The sequence below is a fragment of the Anoplolepis gracilipes genome, chromosome 3 (assembly GCF_047496725.1).
Source record: "Anoplolepis gracilipes chromosome 3, ASM4749672v1, whole genome shotgun sequence".
In the NCBI taxonomy this organism is placed as follows: Eukaryota; Metazoa; Arthropoda; class Insecta; order Hymenoptera; family Formicidae; genus Anoplolepis; species Anoplolepis gracilipes.
Genome location: NC_132972.1, coordinates 13,138,830 through 13,164,564, shown reverse-complemented (window position 1 = coordinate 13,164,564; position 25,735 = coordinate 13,138,830). Strand labels below are relative to the sequence as shown.

At 35.0% G+C, this 25,735-nt stretch overlaps 1 protein-coding gene across 6 annotated transcripts in view; it reads right to left on the bottom strand.

Annotated features, from left to right (window-relative positions):
• Window positions 1–25,735, bottom strand: part of Tfap-2 (transcription factor AP-2) — a 208,170-nt gene that overhangs the window by 110,391 nt on the left and 72,044 nt on the right. The window contains exon 1 of one of the 6 annotated variants that reach the window (XM_072887850.1): window positions 12,981–13,512. The exons of the other annotated variants lie outside the window; for them this stretch is intronic. The gene's annotated coding sequence lies outside the window, so the exon portion shown is untranslated. Of the gene's footprint in view, window positions 1–12,980; window positions 13,513–25,735 lie in introns of those variants that run through there. 6 annotated transcript variants of the gene reach the window in all.

Below are 25,735 nucleotides of genomic sequence, written 5' to 3'. Positions count from 1 at the left end.
CCAGATTGAAACTGTCGCCTACACCCTCTTCTAGGAAAAGGAACGGCGAGATGTTTGGGAGAGAAGAGGGACAGGAAAGAGAGGAGACCACATCCCAGGTCTCCTCGATGTGCTGTTCGCACATCCCTCAAAGTCTCGTTTCATCGGAGAGGACACGAAGACACGAGGGTGCCGCCCCTCGTCATCCATGTTACAGTGCGACGCGACGGTGTGTAATCGTCGAAGCTGCGCAGGCAGGTTTAATCTGGGATACGTTTGAAGTGTAGAATTTTTGCGCCAGCTCGAGAGTTTTTAAGCCGACTCTGCTCCGAGAGATGGGATTTTTCAATCTAAGATCCGTATTTCTTCTGTGACGTCTCTTTTTTTTCCATTTGGATATACATGTTTTTATCCTTGACTACTGTACGATAGAGTCAAATCCGACTTGAGCAAAAATATTTTAGAAAATACCGAGTAAAATACACATTTTGTCTTCAACTTTATTTCACTATTTTTTGCGCATAACTATTTTTCTTTTTGTTCGTCACGAATAAAAATTAGAAATATATTATATCTTTTTGACATACAAATCGTGTGAAAACATGCCTACAATATTAACAGCGAATAATTTTATCAAAATGTTCTTAAAGATTTAATATTATGAAATATATATTTCAAAGTTAGAGTTACATGATCGCATCTCTTTGAAATGTACACGATATATCTCTTTGAAATATACATGCTACATCTCGCAATTCCAAAATTACTATAGCCTTGCTACAAACTATGCAACGAAGATTGGAATTCATCAATTGAGATGCAAATATCGTTACAGCATAGTCTTGACTATTGACTATGACTATGAAATAGTCAATTGTAACATATAAATTCATCTTATACTGTAATGCAGTCCAAGTACAATCGATATAGAATAATGTAAGTTGCCGTAAAACGATTATCCCTAATTTTGAATAATAATATATATTCTAACAAACCTCAAAATCTCCTTATAGAGTTTTTACTATTCTTCTTCTATTTAAGAAAATCTACTTTACTTGATACATACCTATTTGATCAAATAATGAAAGTATAAAGTTTTTAATCAAATAATATTTTTCATCACAAATAAATTATAAATTATATTACATAGTATATTATGTTAAAAAAAACTAAGTAGAGAGAGAGAGAGAGAGAGATTTGGTTCCAGTTTCAACATGTAATATGTAGTATGATGAAATTTTAATTATTTTTTTATTACTTTTCTTGATATCGAATAATCTTAAAAGATATTTCTCTTTACTTTGGTGCAAACGTATTTTCTGAATTGTTACAATTTTTTAAATTTCATATTAAAATACACTTGAAATGCCATAAATGGCTAGACAACCGTGCGCCACACGCGAGCAACAATAACAAGAGATAGAGTTAACTGAGTTATATCGGGTCCGAATGAGAAGTTTTACACCAGCAATCTTCGCCGTTATCATCTTTTATATAGGTATTGTCTGCACGCGTGAGACGAGAATTCGAGAGATACGGGAAAAACCGGTAAGGCACATACACAATAACACGTTGTGCATCTCGATTCCAAAGTCTCTCTCTTCTCTCTCTCTCTCTCTCTCTCTCTCTCTCTCTCTCTCTCTCTCTCTCTCGAGCTTTAACGATTCCCGGTATCCCAAATTCCGAGTGCATCACCGTTTTTTATGGTCACCAGAGCGATCCCGGGGCATACGACTGCTAACGACGTGCCATTAAATCGAGTTAACGAGGGTAGCCGCGCTATTTGCCGAGCTATTTCCTAGCCGCCTCGATCGTTTCGCTTCGGCATCGGTAAACCACAAACGGCACGGCCTTTCAAAGAAACGGCAATGTTTCCGTGGACACTTTCGCGACAGGCTGTCTCGATTCGTTTCGCAATGAGAATGAATTCTTTTTTTATCGAAATGCAGCGCGTCTCTCTTTTCTCACTAATTCGTCAAGATCTATGAAATTCGATGCCATCATCGATCCTTTCGATCGTTAAGAATCATCATAACAATTTATTCCTGATGATTATCCTTAGGCGAATCAATCAAAGTGAAGAGATTCGAGTCTTCGACGAAAATTTGCGTATCGTTGAAAATGAATTAATCAATGCAATTCCACATAGACTCTCTATTTTAACTTGTTTAATATATTCAACGAGAAGATGTTAGATTCCATGTTTTAAAATTACTTGTGATCTATGATTTCATTTGTGTCAAGATTTTGATTAATAGTAGGTTCTTTGAACGCTTTAAACATTCGTGATGAAATACATATTATTAACAGCATCTTTAATATTATACTTTATAGAATATTCGTTAACCGCAAGATAATATTGATAAAGCGGAATCGTTATTATAATCGCAATAATTGAATACCTTACGAATTCATAGAATTAATTTAGCGCAATACAAATTAAGCGCGATAAAGTATACATCGCGTTATCATTAGACTAATCCTTTCATTCATACGCTGACCCGGCGATTTATGAAGGTTAAGCGAACATCGCAACATGCAAAACTATTCGATTATTAACCATAATAATAAACAACACACATTTCATCAATGTGCTTTGTAGCTCGTTGGTACCGTCATACGTCACGAGACGCTGATTTATGAGTCCGATGAAAGGGACGATTACATTCCGCCATTATCCCAAGCTTCATTTAATGCGCGGAACCCTATACCTTTTCTATTACTTATTCATTCGGTACACTACCATCCTCTTATTTCAGGCGCATAATTACAGACGACGGTTATCCGATCGCGACGCTGAGCCAATCTTACTTTTTCCCTTTGTACATTATATTTTCGATCTCGCTAAGAAAGATAAATAAGAGAGCACTTCAAATATTACCATACAAAGTTTAATACATTTGTTGCTGTTGTTCATAAATATTAATGTCGCGAAAGTGGATAAATAGAGCATTATAAAGAAATAAGGTATTGTAAAAAAGTACATTTTAGTTATAGAATATTATAAAAAAATACTCTTCAGAAATATAGAAGAATATATAAAAGCATTGAAAAATTATATTTTAATGGCGCGTAAAAAGATTTATAGAAAAATTAAAAACTCTTAGATTTTTAATTTAAACAACATTAAAGAAAGTATAACGTGCGCGAAAAAGTTGATAAATTTTAATTAATACGGAAAAGAAAAAACATGAATAAAAAATAAAAGGTGTATAATACTCTTTTACACGTTTATATTATATTATGGCGGTTATGGTTTATATTATATTAAAGCGACAAAAGCATAATCAAATTTTTACAAACACATCTTTCAAATAAACAATCTTGAATGCTTGAAATCTCTTAGATACACAATTAAGATTCGAGAATTGATAACAGAATTAACTTTATTTTACCAAGGTGTAATCGTTGAGAAGAAAATAGTCATGGAACTGGGCTCAATGTAACGCGAATACTTAAAAGATAATCTCCTATAATAATTACGTTGTGTCGGCGCTGCTGCTTTTAATTGCCGTATGATTTACGTATCCGGTGCATTCATTCCGAATCGTGGTGTTCCCGCCGCGATTTTCTCTCGCCCGATTATTTCGTCGTGCTTTATTGCGAACGAGAGCGGCGACAATTTCGCCGCGGTATATTGAATATCGAATAGGCGACTAGAGTGGTTCAGCTTGTAGGAGCATAACGCCGTGCCGGTTATACGCCCCGAAGGCGTTTCTAAATCGACCGGCTGAACTACATCGGGTGTTCCCTACTTCTGTCCGATACGACGTGGACCTAGTTTACTTCTGGCCCGATTATTACTTCAAGCGCCAAGCGTCCGGATGATCTTCATCTATATATATATATATATATCTAGGGTATTGAGTTTATCCTCCTAAAAATTTTCGGCCAGATTGTAATGATTCGTCAAAGTACGTGGCTCAAACTGAATAAAAGAGTACTAGAACAAAGTGACGCGTAAAGAATACGATAATAATAATTATCCTGCGAATAATTTAATTATACGTAAATAAAACTCGGTCTAAAATAATATTTTCTCGTTTCTTTCCCCCCTTTGCTAGTTTATAAATTTTCCCATTTGGCGTGTAAATTTAAGTAACTTTTACTTTACCGGAAATTTGTAAGACGTAACTGTTAAAAATTAGAAAAACCTGCTAAACAATTTCGATCTGTCTAAATATTTTTACCAAGGAAAAACATCAATTTGCCGAAGAATCTGTACTTGAAATAGTTTTTGATAAATCTCGAACACCATATATATATAAAAGGAGATACATGTTTTTCACTGTTACGCGCCGCATAAGCTTTTCACGTGAGGCGCATCGCAAAATCGGAATGCGTGATGAGAGATACGTTCATAATTGTATATCTTAAAAAAAAATTATATTCGCGGCGGATTCGATAATGGCGAGGAATAACGCGAGGAATGAAGAAAAAATAAAATAAAATAAACGCGCAAGATCCGAAATTAGTCTGGGAGAGAACCAACTCCTACCCTAAAGAGCGAACGCGCAACATTCCGATCCATTACAATTACCGAATAATTCCAATGTTGGCCCACATTGAAGGAAAGGAACCCGAAATTAGGTTGATTAGAGGCTACCGTTCGTCAGGATAGCCACTACCGGAATTTAACCAGTTATTATATAGATACGGCCTTTCTCTACGGGAGAGAGAGGCCATATACGGGCGCGTTAAAAGAAAACGTGCTCCACAAAATTAGATTCTCGACCGGCATGCGTTGCATGGGAAGCGTCGCGGCAGGTCAATAATTATGTCATAGAATCAAAGTTTGCACGCTGCTCACGTAATTTCACGGTTTCTTGCACCAGTACGGTATGCAAACGGTGACTTCCGATTCTTTAATTTAATTCTACAAATCTCCTGAGACGTGATATCTCACTTGCTCGAGTCACGCTAAGCAAAGATAAAAATAAGCATATAGAAAAATAGATATAAAACAGTTACACAGTTAGGACAGATTATTTGACGGCAATAATGACGACGATAATTTCAGCTACGATATCACGCTCTCAACCGAGGCGGATGGACCATGATATTGATCCACTTGTTTGCGGAGTAATTAAACCATTTTGTTAACGGAGATAAACGGCGAGCCGAGCCGTTCTGCCAAAATTATCCGCCCCGCTACTCATACACCTGATTATTAAAATAAAAACGCTGAGACAACGTGATCGCGTCAGCTATAAAGTAAATGCCGTGCGTGTGATTTATCTGATTGTGTGAACCACGAACCGTGGACGAACCTCCTTTTCATTTCCCTTTTAATGCACGTGTTCTCAAGGATTCATTCTTCTTACATACGCACTAATAACATCACTTCATTAGTGTTATTGCTTTATCATCAAGATTATAAAGAAACAGATAGGTGTTTATTGATTTAAAAATCGAAGAAAATATTTAACGATACTCTTTATAAGCAGCATCACTTATCTCATTATATCAGTTTAGTTATTCAAAATACTCAGACATAGAAAATATATTTTCTATATATTTAATCAATATTAAATATTTATACATTTTGCATATTAAATGCATTCGACTAAAAAAAAAAAAAAATAATATCTTGTGCTGTAACAGCGAAGATATGATGAACAATGGACAGAACAAGAGTCATATGTTTGAAATTAATTTACTGAAAAGCATTTTATAACGTACGCGCGAAAAAGATTGTAATGAAAGAAGATACAATAGAAAGCTGATATGCGAGATGCATAAGTAACAACTGTCTTTCCAATTTCGCAGATAATTAATGTCTGACGATATAATTTCATTAAAGACAATAGACTCATGGTGTTTGTTTGAATTATGATGCCCACGGTGATAAATTGCGCGCTTTAATAGCTACCACATGCCAGAGCAATTATGATTGCGCCAAGTTCGTTGGTTGTATGATGCGTTGCTGCCCACGCAAAACGTTCAATCGAGAACGTATTCGGGTGAATAATATAAGATAATATAACGTATTATACATATAGAAAATACAAAAAAGGAAATTGAAGCGCCAAGAGTGATATAAATGTAAGTTTTAAAAATTAAATTCTAAAAGAGAGTACAAAAATATAGCTGAGAGGGAAATTTCTCTAATTTAGTTAATTTTAATTGCTTCACGTTTTTTCTCAACTGAGAAATAACTAGACAATTCACGTCGAATTTTTGGCATAATCCACTCGAGCATGTCTGAATTTAGAATTATTATAAAATTAATAACAAAGTAACATGTATATAATATTTGTGTTATATATATAATTTACACATTTTTTCTATTTTTAGAAAGATTATTTCTATAATAAAAAAAAAAATTCAAAAATTCTTCAAATACATTGTATAACTGGAGTATTATCTGTCGAGTAGTTGACCATTTTACTTGAACAGCGACTCTCTTGGATTGTATCAATACAATAGTCCTCGAATGGAAATATTCATCTTGTTTAAGAGTCTCGCTTATAGATCTGTATCATTCTCAGCGCTTGAAGTGCAATCGAATGCGTAGCGTTGCCACGGCAATATCGCGGCCAAAAAAATTGTAATGGCTTACCCCCGACGACGCCTCCGCGCGCGCGCGGAGATTTACATTTTCATTTTCCCCGATATCAATTTTTGAAGTTTGTTTTCATACGTGGGAGTAGCGGCGCCGTGTTCCGGAAACACCAGATTCGGCGATATCGAATATGTGATATCGAAAAAAATATGCGAACGAGATACCGACGAAGCCGCGCGCTCGTTTGCCAACATCGCAAAAGTTTGTTTGCGCTGAATCATTTCTCAAAAAACATTACAAAGAAAAATGCGTCAGCTATCTCTGAATAATTACAACATATCACATTCAACGTAGTATAGTTTACTTTAGTATTCGTAAACATATTTTTCTCCCGTGCACAATGTGATACAACTCGGACGATAATAACTGAAGTAAATACTTGGTTAATCCAATATCTTTGTCATGATAATTTTTCGACAGCAAAAATATAAAAATTTCCAGAAATTATTGTGTAATTTCGGAATAATTGAAATAATATAAAATAATACGAGAGTTACTCGCGTAAACTCAAATGTGAATATAAATTGTAAATCTGGCGTCTTCCCGATGGCAATGTAATGTTTCGGCTATGACGCGGTTATGACATTACTCGCACAAATTCTTTAATACCGAAATAGGCTTGAAACCGTTTCGTTTCAGAGGTTAACCAGGGTCCCTTCAGTACACGTCTGGCAGTTGTGCCGTCTGAATGGCTAGTTAGCACGAAGATTGGTTTTCTTCACATTATTCGTCCCTTCGTCGGGCGGCGTTATTGGGATCACCCAAACACACGGCAGTAAAATCAGCTAAGCTGGCGGTTATTTATTGCTCGCGGTGGCACAGGTGAAAGAAACGCGCCTCACTCACCTTCTCGTCATCCTCCAATTCCTCCATCTCTCGCCTACTTTTTCTACGTATGTATCTTTGGTTTTTTTTCTTTTTTTTTACTTTTAAAAAATATGTGACGTGCCGATATTTCTACTATTCGAATCGATATCATCGAAGGAATGTTTCTGACGAGAGGATATATAAACAAAGATCATATAGTGAACATTCTCTCTTCATGGCATATTTTAATGTATATATAATATATAAAAAGTGTATAATGTATAAAAAGTGTATAATATATAAAAAGTAAATATCGCTCTGTGAACACTTTTATCGTTAAATAAATTTTACGTTAGTTGGATTTTATTACCCAATAATTTATGTTTAACCTGTGGTCATAAATATATATTGTGATGAAGAAAAATAAGAAAGCAGAAGATCGTGTAACGTATTCACACGTATAATATAAATATTCAAAATAATATAAAAAATTGGATAATGAATAAAAAAATCCTGTATTTTTATTGTCAAAAAGAATGAAAAGATTAATGTACCATGAAATTCAATATTTGATTCGTTGATGAAGAATATTTTCAGCAAAAAATATCATAAATAAATATTGTATAATAAATGTAATAACCAACATACATATACTCCCTTTCTCTCTCACTCCTTCGCTGTGCTGAGCATAAGCAAAAATTATTATGGGCAATTTTTATGGGCATGTCGTTACGATTTTTATTACTAATTTTTTAGATCGCTGAAAATATCTCTATGTTTTATCTCTAATAGCACATGACTTTATAATAATATGATTTAAAATTTCAAATGTTATTAATTATTACAGACATTGTTTCAGACGTTGGTGCTAGAAATTTAAATTGTCGTGTGTTTAGCAGACTTCCTTCAAACTGACAATAAGTAGAAAACCTATCGATAAGATGCTGGTATAGTTAATATCTAATATCAAAGTCGATTAGCACAACATAATATTTAGAAAATTAAATATTTTATGTCCTACTCTGTTGAAATTATATGTTTCTTGATTGATAACTATAAATTTGTATATGTAAAACCTAATTCACACACACGTGTGTACGATCTCCTTGACGCTTGTAAAAAATTATTTTATATAAATATTTTTTATAAACTTTATACAGATTTATTTTTGCCACTATTTTATTGTTTAATTAATTTGATATCACTTGAAAAAGTAATTTATTCTCTCTCGCAATCAACAAAAAACCTATCTGCATTTTATGATATTTTTTATAGACAGAAAAGAGAATAAAAGCGACGGTGCATTATATTGATGCATCCGCTCTTATTGCATTCCTATTATCGTACGATGTTGTACGATTTGTGTTTTATATATCGTTACATGATTTACGTCTAGTTTGAATTTCATTTGCATGTTCTCGTTATAATTTGCACGCCTTATAATTTCCGAGAAGTCTATCCGCGCGGACATAGGATAAAGAAGACGAGCTTAAATAGCGATGACAACACGACCTATCATCGATCTTACTTCTTACCGGTTCGCGCACCACCGTTAATGCCGTGTTCTGTTAACGAGCGTTGCATCATTTTCAATAGTACCTGTTCGCGAGCCGGCTATCGGTCTCTAATTTATGGTTGTTTAATAACGCAAGTCCAATCAGGAAATACGAGTGCGATGTTTCCGTTTTTCACTTTGGCGACGCGCTGGTCGTCCGGGAATGAATAAGTTAATCTTGATTAGTCCGAACACGATGATATATTCACGAGTAGATTGCGAAACGTGTTTTGACGAAAAACTGCACAAGTTTCATTTAGTTAGATATAGTTCCCCCGTTTTAATCTCTCGATGTAGATAATTTCAGAATAGTGTACTATTCCTTTACAATATATGATGCATTTAATGCTGAAGCTAATAAAATCTGTATTTAATATTATTATTTATTCCAGAACAAATAAATGCCAAATGTTTCGGTCAAGAGATAAAATCAGTTTCCACGTTGCTAAAATCGATCATTAATTATGATATTAGTTCCATCAATTGAAATGATTCATCTCAGTTCTGAAAAGAATATAAATGCTACATGTATAAACTGTATGAATCATGTTTGAAGTTTTCCAGCAAGATGATCGAACAATAATACATCCAGGAAAGATATTTCAATGAAATATTTAGATTCGAAATACTTATTGTTAAAGAAAAATCAAATAAAGGCATATCATTATATATTCTACAATAATAACAAAATTGAGAATTCAAAGTATCTATTACTTAAATAATATTATTAATATATTACGAAGAGTATAATTTATTCGTTTCTCTTTCAATTTACTTACATGTGCAATTATTTTTAAAAGAGTTTGTCTTGTTTCTATAAATTAAATAATCACAAAGCACAAATATGATACTGTGAGAATATTATTCGCAGTACAACATTGTCGATGAGTGGTAAAAATCAGCTTTACCGACCATAAAGAAGAATGTTACGTACAACAAAAATCGGGGAGCGAAAGACGAGGCACGGTTGATTGAAACGTCAGCTAAGAGAAATTATGGCGCCTGTGATGTACTATAGTAAACGTACGTAGTCTCCCGAACGCACTATATAAAACTTATAAACACGCAATGCAATACTTAATTTACAAACTATACATATGTATATAGGTGTGTCGCGTACTGATTCATGTTTTTCATCGCGATATAATTACACAAAAAATATGTATATATTTTTCTTACAACTTGTAAATGAAAAGAGCAAAAACAAAAGAATATATCTTACTAAGTGGTTAAAATAAATTATCAACATGCTTCATGAAAATTTAAGTATAGTTATCAAAAATTCAATTAATTGACAATTAATGGCAATCAATCTCTTTCTTTCAAACTCTAATAGAAGTTTTAAGAAGAAATCTAATGGAAGAAATTTAGAAGCATTGTGTATTTATATAATTTTTCTGAGCTTTTTTCATCTGTCGCATCTCACGTTGGCCAATCGATTTTGACCAATCCTATAAAAGCACGTGAAACGATGCATACACATGCACAATTCACCGTCAAAATAATTGGTGATCGTAAAGCATCGAAGGTGCTAACATGCAATGAAAATGTTGCAGGCGCATTCACTCAATCGTTCGCAATCAAATGATGATTAATAAATAATAAGGAAAAATACTCATTAAAAAATTTAAATCTAATGTATAAAACGTATCTAGAGCTATTGAATGTTATTGAATATTATTTTAATAAATTTAGAATTGTATTTTTCCAAATGAAAAAATTTAAGTGATAGACACGGTAATCTCTTCCTTCTATCTTGTCACGAATCTTTAATTTTTAATATTAAATATTTAGATAATTCAATATAAAAAATTAAAATTTATTATTATCAGAAATTTTCATTTTTGTTCTTATAATATCATTTTGATTATATTATATTCTTTCGAAGAAATATGTGTGCAACTTATAATATAACATAAAATACTTATTTATTAATATACTTAAAAAATTCTAAATGCTTATAAAAAAATTGCTTCGTAATATCTCATTACGACAGCTAAAGTAAATTTGTTAAATTACAGCATTTAATGGTTGGTTTGTGGTAATAGCATTACATTTCACTTTGTCAATATTGAAGCCGCTAGTCGATCGGACTTGTTAATTTGATATCAAACATTTAACTTCAACTGGGAATGCGGGCCTATTTTGCTTCCATATTTACAATAAAATTTAATACATAATCGTATGTGTGTGCGTGAAAATACTTGCGCAATACAAGATGAGATGTAATAAATATAAACTTTGAACCGCTACTTACTGTACACACACGCACAAATAAATAATGAAAAGGAAAACTGCCTTTTAATAATATTTGTTTTCTTTACTAATCAAAATCGATTAATTTAACAGATTATTCAATTTTCCAATATGCATTATATACAGGGTGTCTGGTAATTGCTGAAAAAACTTTTAATGGCAAATTCTTGAGATCATTTGGAGTCGATTTTTCCTCAACGAAAATATCGAGAGAAGACATCATCATTTTTTGCAAGTTTCCAATTTTTATCATTATATATCTTTGTAATTAAGCCTTAAATTAAAATTCCATTACAGTAAACTCTATCTGAAAATAACTGAAAAATGTAGTTTTGATAATTTTTTAACTTTAAAAAGTTTAATTTGCGAAAAGTGTCTTTTTTCGATCGCTTATAACTCGGAAATTATTAATCCCTCGACATTGTCGCTGAGGAAAAATCGTCTCCAAATGATCTCAAGAATCTGTCATTAGCAGGTTTTTCACAAATTACCAGACACCCTGTATATTAAAACATATATATTTTTAATAATGGTTCATAAGGTATATTCTTTTATTCGATAAGAAATATATATATATGTAATCGAAATATATATACTTTAGAAAAATAAAGCATTTATTAAATTTATATTAATTTTCAACCTAACGTTTAATTCTAATCCCAATTTTTCATCACATTTTTTTTTAAGTACTCAAAAATATAACTGTTATCAAGCTATTTGAACTATTTTTTTCAATAAGAAATTTATAGATAAAAATTTATATATTTTACTTTCTTCTATCAAAGCGTTGTTCACATCCGGCTTAAGAAATCATGATGTGTCAAAAAATAAATCGTGCCGGGAAGATATAAATTAAATTCAACATTTCGTGTGTACGTATGTACCTACATGCGTCCGTGCGTTCCTGTGGATATAGAAAAAAGAATTTTTCTTCACATTATTCAATTTATGAAATTCCATATATAGGGGGAATCATGGATGTATTCGCTTTTTAACGTCTATTAACGATCGTACAGAATGAAAATGCAGTAAGAACATCGCGCAACGTTGCGGAATGATTCCATTGTGCCAAGATTTTACGAGTCGCTTTTAAAGTCTGTCATTATACGGTGTCTGTGGTTGGCGGCGGGCATGTGCGCTCGCGCGTGGTACGTTCCAAAGAAATCTTCAATGATTTACCGCTCAATTTTATGAACTTATATTCCATAAGACTGACGTATCTATTTCACTTAAACGCGTCCTCGGGGCGCGTGACGAATTGCGTGTCGTAACGTCGTCGTAGCCGTTTATTACTCGCGACCAGATGTACGTTTCAGATTTAAGATAGTGCCAACTGTCTGCGAATAGACTTTCTAATTTAACGCTATTTCCAAATATATTTCGATTCATTTATGTTAGAGGCAATCATTAAAATATAATTTCAAGTGCAAGAAAACGTAGCATATAAGTAGATTTCTTTTCCCATGTTTGACAGGTAACATGTGTATTAAAAATTAAAAATTTTCAAAAATTAGAAAGCGATTAATTATTGCAATAAATTATAAACTATGCGTATTAATTTATATATTATTTTCAAATATTTCTATAATATTCTCGGATATTAGTAAATTGTAAGTTAAATTTTTAAACAATGTCAGACTAACACAGTAAAAAAATCAAGATTCTCTTTCAATATTAATGATGATTGTTAATAACTCTATACGTTTCTTTGAATAATATATTATTATAAACTACATCTTTTAAAATGCCCTTTTAAAAGGTCCTATAAGAAAATTAACAACTTATCTATATAAAAAGTATATTTTGAAAAGAGTTTACCATTTGATGCATTCTCGCGGTATTGTAGTAGTCTAGGTTCGGCATTCGGCTGCTTTGTGTGTAAAGAATGTCTGCGATAATTCAAACTAATCCACGATCGATCGACCGTCCATCGGTCCGCAAGAACGCGATATGATCTGTATATCCGTTCGAATCTCCTACGCTTGCTCGTCCATTGCTCGAGGCGCAAAAACTGTCCGCCGCAAAAGCACTCTATGACACCACTGTACATGCACCACTCTCAGAATCCAGTAGATACTAAGCACCGGTGTGTAAAACGCGAATCATTGGCAATACCAATCCAGATTGTCCGGATGTTCTCACCGACGAGCTAGCGGCACTCTGGACCGGCGTACACCGAAGATATCCGTCGTCACGATGATTGCACGTGTATTAGCGTTGGTGCGACGGGCCCACCAAAAACAGCAGAGTACGTGGAATGGGACCCGATCACTGTACACAGATTTTTATAACTCGCCGGCGGATCTCGATTCGCGATCTCTATACAAATTCGATTTCCGTGGACTATTCGGAGTGCACCCCAAACACCTCCTGAGTTTGGTGACTGTTTACCGGCAAAGGACCGAAAGGGAGATGAAGTAATGACAGAGTAGGTGCGCAAACAGAAGAAGAGAGAGAGAGAGAGAGAGAGAGAGAGAAAGATAAAGATAATAAAAGATAAAAGAAAAAAAAAGATGTAGGATGGGTGAACCCAAGATATATCGAGTTACTGGCACCGTGGATATTGTTTTCCGATATCTCGACCTTTGTATAGGTATTCGCCTTAAACCGTCGTACGCGCAGGAGGACTCGAGGGTTACTGCGCCCGCGGGGCCTTAGCTACCAGATAGACGCACCAGCGGAACGGTCGGGGTAGGATACTGGGATGGGCCTCAAGGCCCAGGTTATTTCCTGACTTGGGTCCCCATTGGCTAACCGATACGAGCTCGGACCCAATAGAATCTCGCCTTTCGCCACAACATGCAAAGAGACGGGACGCCCCGACTGGTTCCGATTGGCTCGCGCGCGGCAACAACTCGTGCGGGCAAGCTCTCGTGGATAAACCTCCGGATAATGTCGTGCAGATTTTATTTCTCGAATAAAGGATAGGTCTCTATCTCGTGAGCATCTGCTGCGCGCGCCCCGCCTGCATCGCGATCGCCAGCCGTCTTGCGAGGATCTCGCCGCGCGATCGCGCCGGGATCCTACGATCGATGAATTTCGAGACCAAGGACCAGAAATCTTGATCTATTATCGCTGTAATATATAATTCGCAGTTTTTTTCTTTTGCGATCTGTGGTCGACAAGAAACGTATATTGCCGTAGAAAATTAATATTTTTTCCCAAGTGTAATATGTGGAACTTGAGAAATGAATAATGAGTTCTTATTCATATATCAATATACGTACATTACTGTCTAAAAACTTACTCATATATAACACTATCGCCAATATTTCTCTTTATTGTTTAAAATAAATCTATCAGATAAAATTGTAAAAATATAACTTCTGCTTCATTCGTTACTATATTTTTTTTTTTACATTTCTTAGATGAACTTTAGTTTAGATGAATTAGTTTTTGCAAAACACACGAATGTGCTTAAACAAAATTTGAAATAATATTTAAGCATTATCACGCATTAAATATTATATCGTGCATTATATAAAATTAAATTTTTGCTCTTTGTATTTTAGTAATATCATAAGTAAATAATTAGTAATAAAATATTAATCATATACACATCATATAATAGCTATCAATGATGTAAAGTTATTCTATTATCCTTAAAGTTTATAAGTATTGCATACATCAATTCTTTTTACGAAAAAATTTTTTTTTATAGTATACAATATTATATTTATAACATATGTATTTTTTAAATATATAAAAAAATATGTGAAATAAATATCAGAAAACAAATTTTCTTATGATGCTTTCCCTTCTTCTTACGATACTTCATTTTATTCCGCTGAATCTTGATAATTAATGATTGATGAATTTACGAAATAGCAAATATCGAAAAATATCAAAAGTTATGCAATGTTGTTACTTTTTTATTATTATCGTGTATCATATAATATATTATCTTGGAGAATATTTAGTCTAAAGATTATTGAATTGCGCGTTAAGAGAAAAAGCTACGCGCGATACGATGCTGATAAATATGTTAACGAAATTAATACGGCAATAAATTTGTGCGTCGATATTTCTGGAAAGCATTTCTCGCGTCGATTCACTAATTACACGACCGCGTAGTTTCGATCTATACGAACCGCGTTGACCACGCAAACACACTGAATGTGACCAGACCATCGTTCTGGTCGACGACCTGGTTTCAGCCGAGGGCAATCTCGAGGGTAGATTTTTGATCAGCTACCTGAGCAATAAACGAATGAATGAAATTCCTTCGACATTTCCGTAGGACATGTCTTTTCTGTTTTTGATTTTTAACCTAAGCTCTTAGTATCCTAGACACACGATGACGTTGATGAAGACACCTGGATAACCCTTTTTTGTGCTTTTAATTAGCCCTGAGTTAGACCGCCAAAGAATTAGGGATCTTCATTATTGGAGCAATTTAACCCTTTATTTTTCTTCACAAAAATAGAATGTGATAACTGAATTTGCAAACGATCGTAAATTCTCACTGTTATAAAAGAGAGATGCTTTCCCGTTTTATATTTTTCATAAACTATTCTTTTATATTTTTTAATAATAAAATAAAAATTTCTAATTTTTTCTTAATTTAAAAGAGTCAATAAACAAAAGTATACAATTTAATAATGTATCTGAAATATGACTTCGATTCATTGTAATCTTTCTCTGCGAGATTATATAGAATAAGAATATACATAGTGTTCGCGCTTTCTCGAATTATATTCTAAAGAAAAAAATTAAATATTCTAAAATTGATATATCTCTGCATTCGTATTGCTTTGTGGAATCTTTTTGTGATAGATATATCCATGAACAGAAATATTTAAATTACATTGTAGATTAATCAGACTTTTTGCTTTTCTATTTGCATAGTTTTGAAATGATAACTGTAAAATCGGCCTTTATGATATGCGTTTCCCGTTGAAGTTATAGTTGTCTTATAGTTGTTGAAGTTTTGCATTTATTCCGCCATCAGAGCATCGGGTAATTTCTAGTGCGATCGCTCGTCACTTCATAGACACGTGAAGAAGATTAAGACGCACTTACGAACGAGTAGCTCGAGGTACGAGAGGTATGCGTACGAGGGCAGCAGGAATTCCAAAGATGAAATTACCTTACGAGGAATTCCTGAATCGGTTATACGAACGCGGCAGTTAGGTTCGAATCGTGACAGCCCAGGGCGTGCACGCGAGCTTACAAGAAAATTTCAGATCGACCTGGCGAAATTGGAAGGGAGGCCTTTTAACGAGATACGGTCATCGTTGTGGTCCGACGTGTGGTCATCTTTTTACGGTCATTTTTTCGACGCGTGTACCACATCCCCCTCAATCTCTCCTCTCTCTCTCTCTCTCTCTCTCTCTCTCTCTCTCTCTCTCTCTCTCTCTCTCTCCCACTGGCCGACCGACCGACGATTGTAATTACTTTTGCGATACTTCACCTCCGCGGCTTTTCAATTGCACACACCCGCTATATATCGCTTCGCGCCGCAATTTTTTCTGCCGTTACGCTCTACGCATACCCATTTGCAGACTCTGTTTGCAACGTATCGCATCTGTGTAATGCAGTTCGTATATTTTCACGAATGCACTATGCACAATGGAAAATTGTTGTTCGCGTTTAATGGGTCACAAATAAACCCACGTATTTTCTGCGAGTATCGTATCGTGTTCCAAGGGTATATGTACCGTCATACACGAGTAGTTGACATAAAAAATGTTACGCGTTGCGAATCACGAGTAATAAACGTTGTTGTTTATCAAATGAAAGAGCCCAACAAAAATTCGGGATCGAGTCGTTTTACTTCACTGAGATAAAATAAACGAGAAAATAAAAAGTACAGAAATATTCGCTAAACTTATTTACATACCATTATGTTTTTAATTATGTTAAGATAACGTAAATACGTACAATTTTGCACTAAAACAATAAAATTCCCAGCATAGTTTCAATTATGTATATTATTTCTACTATATATATATATAATACTATATATAATTTATAGTATAATGGAAATAATTAAGTTAATTGTTACTTTAAAAAGTTTTAATATAAAATTTTAAAAAATATCTCTAAGAAATAAAACGCACTATAATATACTCTTTTATGATTAGTACTATTACGTGTCCAGATTTTTCTAAAAACAGTACAAAATTCAATAAACAATATAAGGTTGATGTAATAAATTCAAGTAAAAACAAATTTCTTTTTAAAATTTATGAAAATAATTCTCTGAAGTGTGTACATACTGGGTGTTACAAAATGAGACCGACAAACTTTGAAGGGAAATAGATGACGTTAAAACAAACACCTTTTATTCATATTATTTTGCTCTACGTTCTGTTTTAATACTACATGATAAAATAAAAGATTTGTGATTTTAAATAATTAGCAAAAAACAAACAATGTAAGTGGAAAAATTAAATTATTATTTTAACCTTGATTTGAATTTTTCCACTTACATTGTTTGTTTTGTGTTAATTTGTTAAAGTCACAAATCTCCTATTTTATCATGTAGTATTAAAACAAAATATCGTAGAGCAAAATAATATTAATAAAAAGTATTTGCTTTAACTTCATCTATTTCCCTTCGAAGTTTGTCGGTCTAATTTTGTAACACCCTGCACATATATATAGAAAGTTTTCAGAAAAAATGATCGTTGTAAGATAGCTCGATCCCTCGCGATAGAATCGAATAAAAATTTGTCCACTCATTACAGATAGTTCTGAAGTTTGAAATATATTTTAAGCATTTCGTTCTGGCAACACATTATTTCAAATAACAATACGTCAAATAATGTAACTTTGACTGCAAAGACAGTTCGGTTTTCGGTTTAGTATACCTTGCCCGACGTATATATCAGCAAGATACAGTATGCGACAGCTCTATAGTATACGTAAGTTCCTACTTGCGAATTTAAACCGACGGTATATATCTCAGGGCGTAACCAAAGAGGTAGGTAGTTGGTAGGTAGGTATAAGGGATCTTATTGATCTGGTAGCCCGGGGCGTGTCATCCTGGGCTGTTGGCCGCAGGGAGGACCGCGGCTAACCCTAAAGCAAAGGGGGATCCCCGTAGCGCCGCGCATGCGCTCGAGAAACCGTTTTCTCTGCCCAGAGGGCTAACTTACACCAATCACCAGGAGCTAGAAACCCTTTTCGCCGAGGGGTCCTCTAAGAACTTCCCTCTTGAAGGGGAGAAAAACTATATATTTGCCACCCTCTCTTTCTCTTGTCTCTCTCTCTCCTCTCTCTCCTTTTGTGATTGTTCTGCTCTTCGCTTCAAATTTACCTCTGTCCGAACGTCTTACCTTCTAAAATTTCCCAAAGAGATGACTGAATTAACGAAAAACTCATCCGCAAGAGTTTTTAATCTTATTATCAAAAAATATTGTTCCATCACATAATTTTTATTGTATGCAATGTGATTTGCACAAAATTACTGAAATTACTATGAATTAGCATTTCATTTGAAAACAGTGAAAGTGAGAAACTATAATATTATTTTGTTATAATAATTATAATAAATTATAATAAAAATTAGAAAAATAAATACAACATAGTTTCTATATAGTACCTGTATTATTAATCTAAGTAATAAATATTTTTAATTTTTAATTCCTCTCCTTTCCTTTTTAACAGAATAGTATCGCGAAATAATAAATTCTGCCTTCAATATTAGTGCAGTGTTAACTATGTTATCATAAAGTAAAAAGGGAAAACCATGATTTGAAATGTGCATCGCCTACGACTCTAAACCAGTTGCTCACGCGCATATAAAGATATCCCGCCCCTAACATCGTAATTACGGCTGTCAGAATAGTCATAATTTTACCGGATACATTCTCACATCCATAGACCGGGGCTACGTCGCTATTGACGTATAGAAGTGTTAAATGGCGCAAGTTTATTGCGGGTAATCGATACCGATGAGTATATATACCAGGTGCAAGACTGCGTTTACGTGCATAGAAAAGATCGTCGACAGAAACGCATATTCTCTAAGTCTCGAGTTATTTATCATTATGACACGGTCCAAGAGTGAGTTATTGCAAATTTACATTACGCATATTTACATCTCTTCCGATGAACAGAATTATTTCACGTCAGCGCGATATTATCCTCATATTAGAAGTTTTCATATAACTTGCATGTACGAGAAACATTATTTCCGAATCTGCGTAACACTTCCACAGACATAATAAACAGATCTCAAAATCCGATTAAATTTAAAATCCGATTTGGTTTTTGAAAAAAAAAATTTTTTAAAATCGATAGATCTAAAAAAACCAATTAAAAAATTCCATCAGTGCAAAGTGTTCTTAAAATTAATAAAAAAAAAAAAAAAACTGCAAAGATATTTTTAAATTTAATATTGTTTAATTAATGCCCTAAAAATTTAATTATTACAATTTTACATTCAATCAGAATTTCTGAGAATGAAGTAGTTGAAAAAAAGTTTATTAATAGTCTTAATCGAAGTAACAAGAGTAACTAATCAATCAAACGTGCTTATGTACTCCTACTCGAAGCTTCTAGGAAATGCTTACACAAACAACGAATACCGGTCTTCATTCAAAGGTTGAATGGCGAGGTCGAGTCGGTTAAGACACGACCCTTGACTCACGCAGAGCACGCGCGTACGCACATGGGGTTAACGTAGCGATAACGTTACGGGCTATTAAAGGGACGGTCTCCGCGAAGCGCGCGAGCGAACGGCACGAGGGCGTGAATGCCGATATTTAACGAGCACGCTAACTATTGGTACTTATCTGCCGTGTTTACACGCATCGCGTTATGGACTTCTTTCGCGAGTCCGTTCCTTCTTGTTCCTTCTTGTTCCTTCTACGCCTCGGAGAAACGTCGGCCCGCGGCGCGCGCGGTCGTCGTAAATCACCGTGGAAGTCGGCGCGTTGCGCTTCCACCAATCTCGCATGTATACAAGATGCGTCTATCGAGCAGAGACCGTTTTCAAATAACACTGTTTAAAACAGTTAGGTAAAGAAAAATTTCCTTTTCTCTCCTTTACTCTTTCTTGTCAAAATCTGAAAATTCACAAGTTTTCTCGTTCTTTTCTTTAGAAACTTAAATAATTTTTGTACACAATTATATAAGTGAGGAATTTGTTTAATCTTCTTTACATTCTTGTTATTAAAAAAAGTAGCTTAAATATTTTAAATAAAGATAAATTTTCAAATTTAAATATGTATTGAGACGAAGAAATCAGTATTATTCATTTCCGTAAATTTCATCAATTTTACAGTAAATACTGTTATTGAGTCGAAAAAGTAACATCAAAATTGATTAAAGTAAAAGTTTGACATATATATGTACATCATCAGATCTAGCTTGATGAAACAATTATGATACTACCAACAATAATTCATTTACTGACAGTTAATACAAGACTTTGATCTTTTCTAAAGAATTTACTCTAAAATTAAATCCAATTATTTGTTGTTAAACAATCGACGAGTTTATAGGGTTATCATAAAATCTTTATGAAAATTTAGCACGCGTATTCGCATATTCAAATTTGATCGCCTCCGCTCTACATAATTATCTAAATATGTATCGGCCACCCAATATTTATTTTCGCACGGTTGCTTATTAAATTTAAGGTCGTGTATTACTAAATACACGATGATAGCACGGTACGCTAATACGAATTCCAATGCAAATCGCCCGCAAAGATCCTCGTCCCGATCGAGTGACGCTGTGTAACTACCGAACCTAGTTTCGATGTAAACCTGAAATACGGTTTTGGCAAATATCGACTTCGATTTCGGCAGTTGAGTTGCTATGTGTACTGAATTCGGTTTCGGTAAATACATTGGGAGTAGTTAATCGAAAATTTCCGCTATCGCTATCTATTATAACATGCCTGTACTAACTTATGCATATGTCGCATTATATAAACGCAATTTACTGTGACGAAAAATGAGAGTATAAAAATGAATATAATCGCCAAAATAAAATGCCATATTTTTCAAGTATGATTTTTTGCCAAATATATTTTTTTGAAGTTAATAAACTTATGTAACATTAAAATTCTTACATTTTGATAATATATATCAAATTTGTAAAAAAATAGTAAGAAAAATTAGATTTAAATTCATGAAAAATTATATAGGTTTTTTCTAAAAAAGAGAGACAGAACTATGACACTTCAGATTAAAATACACGTGCAAATTATATTAATATATAATTATATAAAGAAAAAATATATAATTATTAAGAAGATATAAACAGATTAAAGCAGATAGATATTGGAAGATTCAGATTGAACAGATTTTGTGTTGGATACTTTCATTAGAAATACGTAGCAATCATATGTAGCTTATAACACGTGTGCAAGGAGAAACCCCTAGTCTTGCCAGCGGCATTCTAAACTCTTTCTCTCTTTCTCTATTTCTCTCCCGCGATCGTTATCGTATCCCGATAAATCGGGCATGTTGTATCGTTAGATACAAGTGCGAAGATAAGCGTCGGAGAACCATCGTATTCAGTGCGTGCACAGATTGCCATGGTAAAAAAAAGCGGAAGACATTGTGCGTAGAGACAGGTTATAATTCGCGTCAAAAGAGAGAAGTATGTACTTTGAAAAAAGAAATCGACACAAGGCACAAATAATAGCGGAACTAGCTAATAATGAAAGGTGCAAAATGATACGTATTACGTCTAATAAATCTCGTGCGAAGGTTAGATGGAACAAAACGTATATATTCTCAATTTAAAAAATGTATTGTTGCGGAAAGTTTTGCGTCAACATAGTAATTGATCAGTTGATTAAATTAATAAATAAATAAGTTGATTAAAAGTTTTCTGTGCAATTAGAAATATTAAATTGAAGCTAATAAGAACATTTGAAATAAAGGCTCAAAATGTTAATTTAAAATTATCTTACTCCCCACAAGTCATCTATTAATTTACTTTCTAGTAAAGTAGTTACGTACTTTGTACGTAGCGGAAACTGACGCTAAGTAATCGATGAATCGTTTCGAAATTCAAGAATCATAAAAGGGGATAGATGAAAGAGATGAGAAGGGAGCAGCGTCGCTCGTTGTTACATCCGGCGCAATCTGAATGTCGAATCTCCGTGGTCCACGAGGTAAATATATCAAACCGCGATGAAAAAGACGAGTCGCGATAGAAGTACACTGTCGAAAATTTCATGCAGATATCCTTATTAAAAGAAAGGAGAAAAAGAGAGGAAGAAACATTCGCGTCTTCTTCCTTACTCTGTCTTTCTTTGATACAATTCACTTCGTATATTCTCTAGTCGCCATAATATGTTGTTCGCGATTCCTTCTCAAAGTATGAAGAAGTACAAGAAGGACGAATAAAAGAACGAAACGAGGATCAGGACGAGGACGACGAGGACGACGAGAACAGCGGCCACTACGAAGAATGGAAGCGTAGAAGGGGCGGTAGATCGCGGTGGGAAAGAGTAAGAAGGGGGGGGAGGAGGGGGACGCAAGGGGTTAGACGTCGGTGCATAATCGATGATCACAGTCATAATAAATGAAGTATGTCTTGGTAGGAGGTGGGTAGAATGTAGGTACCTGACGACGGCCCCGGGCGTCCGCAGGAAGATCATCTTCCCCGGCCCGTAATCCGAGGTGTGCGTCGCGTATCGCGTATCCGATCGGAATCTCCGGCGCTCCCCGGGACCGGACCGAAAGTAGCTAATCATAATAACGTGCCGGTACCCTAGTACCCAGGTGCGTGCACGCCCTGCTACGATTACCCGACATTATAAATTTCAGTTGCCCTCGACGCGCACATGTACCCCCGTCGCTCCCGCCGCTCTCCTCCGCTCTCCAGCAAAGATGCGTGCGAGATGTAGTACTGGTGCTTCTTTCACTCGTTTCGACGCGCCGTTCCACGTTCCAGCCTTCCTCACGATCGTCGTGACGGAAATTAGCTATGGCGATCGGCCGAACAAATGGCGGATTATTCAACGATAAGCCGAATGCGCTGTTTGAATTAGCATTTGCATTTTTTACGATCCGTCTGGGAATTCTTTCCCTCCATCGCAATGTTTAATACGTTTATTATATTAAGAGAAATGTATTAAAAGTACCTCTGAATTACGTCATCACATCTACGAACTATATAATCTTATAGCTTTGAAAAACACGTAAAGCCGGAAATGCAGAAAATATCGAGTCTATACGTTGCAACTTTCCCTCCAACGCAATGTTTAATACGTTTATTATATTAAGAGAAATGTATTAAAAGTACCTCTGAATTACGTCATCACATCTACGAACTATATAATCTTATAGCTTTGAAAAACACGTAAAGCCGATAATGGAGAAAATATCGAGTCTATACGTTGCAATCATCTTTGCCTAAAAGTATTTTTTTACTCAAATCTATAAACCCACATCCATGAAAAAGCGAAAACAAAAATATAACATTTTAGTTGTATTTCTCGCGTCAGTGCTGTAAAAAAAATTTTCATTCGTAAAAAATTGTAACGTATATAACCGTATTTCACTTTTATAAAATGAACAAAACTCTTTTGTTATAAACTAAAATAAAGATCTTATACTTATAATTTCAGTATATCATTTACGTACTTTTGATGTATAATAATCCTGAAAACCTATTACAATAATACTTCATTTAAGATTCTTAATTGCCACTTTTCTTTATTTATCTAGTATTTACGGAAAAATATGCCATGTTTCTGAGATCTTACCCCTCATTTAATCTACATATCTCCCATGTAAAATAATGCCTAACAAGATCCTGGACCAAAATCACAAATAAACCCAAGATAGAGAATTCGAACAGGAGTAAGTGGAGCTGCGTCGTACGTAGCAAAGATACAAGGGGAGAAAGATGAAAGATATCCCTTCGAGACAAGGACGATGGGACATATGGATAAAGAAACAGGATGTAAGATTACTGCGGAAGGGAGAGTTGAATGGAAAGAGACGGAAACGTGCGGAAAACTGTATATACGAAACGAGAGAGAGAGAAAGAGAAACAGAAGACACACACACAGAGAGAGAGAGAGAGAGAGAGAGAGAGAGACACGAGGGGTTTTGCCGATGGAAGGACGGGAGAGAGGGAGGAAGAGGGGGTAGAATAGAGTCGGAGAGGCACCGAAGTTGGAATTGATCGGAGGAGGAAGGATTGCAGGGACGAACGCGGAGGGTCGCCCGCAGCGCAAGCGCCCCTCAGGCGACGTCACATTGATTCCTCCGGGAAGAGCTTACAAAATGGCCGCCGGCGTTCCATTCCTTCCTTGCTATTCGTACGGGGTAGGCTTCCGTCTATCTAGATCTCTTTGTCTGAGGGGGGTATGTATGCGCGAATATACCGTGGGTGGCTGCCGTGGCGTTGGCGAGGCGGTGTGAGGAAATCGATGCATCTTGGAGGAACTATGAAGCTGAGGGTCTCCCTCGTATAATCTCGCTAGCTTCAGCCTAGAAGAGACGACGACCGGATGGCTGGTTGGTTGGTTGGTTGGTTGGTTGGTTGGTTGGCTGGCTGGCTGGCTGGCTGGCTAGATGAGCGAACGAAGGAGAGTTACAAGCGCGGAAGGAATCGAATTATCAACCGAGGCGGAAGGTGCAACCTCCAAAGATAAACTGCCTGTCTAAAGTGAATCTTAATCCGATACTGACGATGTAATCGTTTATCAGATAAGATTGCCATGGCCTACCGAGATTAGACGACATAGTAGAATGCACAGCTTTCTCTTCGTTCGTCGATCGGGAACAACGTTGCCGATTGTGAATTATTGTGTTGCACAATGTTACCTGTGTGAATTGTTCTTGCATAATTAAGCGTAATAACGTGATGTAGCTATGCTGAATAATATACAAAGCGAGATTTGTATCAGTCGTTGATTACCGTTGAATACGCGTAAATTCAAAAATTTAACTAACCTGCATATACAATACATTAAGAATTTAAAATATATATTTTAGATTTTGAACTTAATATTGAACTTGATATGCAGATTTATCTTCTCATCAACAAAACAGAAGCAGAACAATATAATTCTGAATTGGAAAGAAACTGAGAGAGTTCGAAACAGTGTAAAATATTTATATAATAGCAGCGATTCACACTCTCTGCTCATGTCTTTATATATATATATATATATATAAAAACTAAATTTAAGTAATTCTTAGATTTCAATCATTTTTTTTTCTCCTTGTAATCATCTTTTATTTCCTTCTTTCACTTTCAGTTTGAAGAAATAATGATACTATTTTAAACGACATTAAATCCGCAGATTGACAAACGAGCTAAAGCGAAATCCACTTCCTCGACTCGATCCAGATTGCAAATTTCATCGATTATGACGCGCGTCTCTACAATGCCTCGAGAGCAGTCTGATCGCTGGCGTTTCATGCTCGCATCGCCTGTGGCCTCCACATGGCTTGTATATACATACACACGTGTAAGAATGGATGTGCGCGGGTCTCTCTCTCAGAGCTCGATCTCTGCGCCATAAATATTAAGAAACGCTATAAACAAAGTCGTCGATTATAATAAGACAAGCGGTAATGTCGTGCATGCAAGTACGCGCACCTGACACCGAACCCATCGCAAAGTCACGGCCGGTATTATAC